Genomic DNA, 4008 nt, shown 5'->3' on the forward strand with positions numbered 1-4008 from the left:
CCCTAACCACTCAAACCCATTAGCTTCTAACCTTGCTTCCTCTTTCATTCCTGACAATCCTCCAAGGCGCCTAAAAAGAAGATGGCCCCGAGACCCATTTTTTTCTATCAAAAGTTTAATAAAAGCCACTTTATGAAAATTGTTAAAATCATAATAGCATTTCATGTAGAAAAGTTTTATTTTTATAGAAAATATCGATTTGTAACATTGATTTGGCAAGTGAAAATTTTAAATTTGAAATAATATGAATAAGTTTTTACTTTAGACTCTTATTTATCAAAAAAGCCTTTAATCATTTTTAGAAGAAGAAAATGGTCACGAGACTAGCTAATGTTAAACGTCATTAGAGTGCTACCAATGGATAGTTGCTCTACACGCCAGTAACATTCCATTTTAACTAAGATCATATTTACTAAGTGTATTATGTAATATACAGTAAATTTCAATAAAGATATTAAAAAAAAATTAGAAGTTGCTACATTATCTTATGGAAAAAAACACCTCAATTATCCTAGCAAGGTTATAAAAAGTTGTTTTATCATCTTTTCTATGTAAATTAACTAACACAATAGAAAAATAAAATAAATTTTAAAAAAAAAGAATTAAAATCTTACCTAAAATTCAATAATATATACGGATAAGAATATAAAATTATAAAACTTTATTATATCACATTTTGTTACTAATATTTTCCTAGGACTTGTACTCAAAATCTAAAATTACATTATTTCTAAAATTACGAAATATTAAGTTCTTTCGAATTGAATAGAAAGGAATTCAGACAGAAACAATGACTATACCATTTTGGAAAACTAACAAATATTATTTGTAACAAAAAATTCTAGTCAATCGAGGTAAATTATAAAAAAATCATCAACGCGAGCTGTAGTTATTCCTAATAATTAAGAATATTTGATTTTTTGTGATTAAATTTGTTTAGCTTTGAAGTATTTTAGTTTTATTATTAATAAATGTATTTTAATCACTTGTTGTAGTTGATATTTTTAAAATAGGTATTAGCGTTTATTATTAAAAAAAAAAAAACATGATCGCATACATTAAAAAGAAGAATGATCAATTCATTTTCTTGAAATATTTTTTTCAATACTGAAATTTTTGTGTAGTATTTCAAATGCTATGTAGTTAATAATTTTAAAATGGCATAGTTTTTTAGATAGTAAAATTTAATAAAAATCAATTGAATCTATTTTTATGAGGGAACTCAACCGAAAACTGGGAAAGAGTGAAAATGAAAGACTAATTTTTAAAGAACTCCCAAATCTGATTATAAATCTATAAATGATTAATCTTTGTCAACATATCTTTAGCTTTTATAAAAATGTCTTCCCTTATAATTGAAATAAAATGAAGAAAACATTTTTATAAAACACATGAAACCTATTAAGAAATATTAATTAAAAATAAAAGAGCAATATCAATTAAATATTACCGATTTAAGAATTTATACAACGACATCTCCTTTATAGAAACTAGTGTTGATAAACATTAAATGTCGTATTTTGTTGATTACTAAAATGGCTTAAACTAATACTAGATTAAATAATACTAATTCTAACCAAATATTGTTAGGCAATTCTACATCGACCGTGGGAAAAATTATCTGTTATTTTATATTGTTTTAACATAAAATCAATTCTGGATAACCCGAATATTTTTACTAAGAAAAATTACCATTTTGATCTATGGATGACAAATTAACGTTACGTACACGTTTGATAAATCTAGTCTTTCTCGGAGGGAGATAATAATTCTTTTTCTGGCATAAATTCTGTCAAATTTTCGAAAATAATTACTTGTATTCAAATATAAAAAAATAATAGCATTATCTCTTTTAAGTGAAAAGTATTTTGATGTAGGTTTCATTACTTTGATATTTATGTTATTGACAGCTTAGCTTAGAAATGTATTTGAAAAGAAGATTCTTAAAAACTGAAGTAATAATTTACCATACCTTGGAGAATTAACACATTCCTTGATCATAATATATTATTATGATTTTTTTTTATATATTTTTCTACGATGAAAACGTAGCATAAAATATTTTAGAAATATTCTTATAAGATGGATTCGAATTTTCATATATTTGTTTGTAGATTGAACTACAATTAAATATTTTTTCTCCACAATAGCCTTCCAGTGTTCGAAGCGATATCGTAGATAAAATACGACACTCACCTTCTTGCCGTCTCTGAACTTGACGGCCCCTTCAATGACAGTATTAGTATCGGCCATGACACATGACAAAAGATCGGAACTATACGACGACGCGACAACTGTCCGGACGGACACGTAACTGTCCGCACTGCACGAGGTTTGGCGGGAGACTGAAGGAGCCGCGAGCAGCCAGCGCTGCCTAACTGCGCCAATCAGAACTAAGTCAGTTCCTATGTCTCAATAGGACAACCTATTTCTGGAGCGATTTCCTGTCTGGGTGCAAAGGACAACTTTACGAAATATCTTGCTGGAGTTAAAAATATCTTGTCAACGTTTTATGCTTTGAGCAAATATATTCGCAAGGATGCGCACTTTAATAACGAAGGCAAAACGGTAACCGCCGGCCCCTAAATTTAAACGACATCTATCGTCAGGTATATCTTTAATTGACAGCAAATAAATTGATAAAGATAGCATAAATAATTGATACTTATAATATAAATAATTAGTTGTAATCCTATATCTTAAGTTCCAAAGATTTTTTGTTAAAGCTTTATTGTTTTTCTTATAAGGAATTTACATCCTTTATTTTATTTACTTATTCTTTATGTCATCCGAAAAACCTTTCTCAAAAACATTTTAAATTTGCAAATGGTCATAAATTAATGGTGTGGATTGTATGTATAATTATCTATTAAATAATTTGTAATTAGAAAAGACTAATCTACATGACAATAATAAGCCCTATCTGGAGAAATGGAGTTGATTTTTGGGGCTCCACTAAATCTTCGAATTCCTCTCGTATCCAATCCGTACAATCCAAAATCGTCTATAAATTCCTTAATTCTCCTTGCTTTGTCACAAATAAAGGCCTTTAGGTTCCTTATGTAACCAATCTACCCGAACCAGATATCAATCCTTCCATTATAAACTCCCTAACCACTCAAACCCATTAGCTTCTAACCTTGCTTCCTCTTTCATTCCTGACAATCCTCCAAGGCGCCTAAAAAGAAGATGGCCCCGAGACCTTAAACTGTAAAAATATTTTTAGAGTGCTACCAATGGATAGTTTCTCTACGGTATCATACCATCATGATCTTACTTCAAATGTATTTTATGTACAGTTGTAAATGTTAATAAATAAATTTAAAAAAATGATTTGTACGTAAATGTGTAAACAAAAATTGTTAATTGTAACTGTATGTTAACTGTAAAACTGTCGATTGTAAATGTTTTCTGTTGGTATATAACGATTTTCCAAAAGGGTATATAATGGCTTTTGATACAAAATTTAAATGTTATTGTCAAATATGGTTTAGATTCTTCAGTGTAAATATTTCGAACTTGGTTCAAAAACGGTATGAACTCGGTTTTCAGACTGCAAATAGTCAAAGTATTTCTAAAATATAAAAATTAAAGGAAGCACTAAGTTATATTTGAAACATTAAATTCAGGCATTATCTATTTTGGAGTAGGTGGTGAGTCCTTTGGTAAATTGTTACATCTAAAAGAACTAGTAGAATTTGATGCAATCACTGATCGAATTTGATAACACAATTCATAAATAAGTAACAAATTAGTTACTCTGCCTACGATTTATTATTTGGCAGGGGGAGGTAATTAGATTAGTATTCATTATTGTCTATAGATTTTATTGGTTCGTTTATATTATTATTTTTATCTTTTTCTTCACTCAATAAGTTATGAAAAATATGCTTGGATGTAACTTGTAAATTACTTATACTATACGTAATTTTAAGAAATGCATCCTAGCGGTTTGTTCAAAAAATATGTGTAAATTAAATAAAAAATGTAATAAAGTAACGTAAAATA

This window comes from Halyomorpha halys, unplaced genomic scaffold (assembly GCF_000696795.3).
Source record: "Halyomorpha halys isolate HHAL.00 unplaced genomic scaffold, Hhal_1.1 Scaffold376.1, whole genome shotgun sequence".
In the NCBI taxonomy this organism is placed as follows: Eukaryota; Metazoa; Arthropoda; class Insecta; order Hemiptera; family Pentatomidae; genus Halyomorpha; species Halyomorpha halys.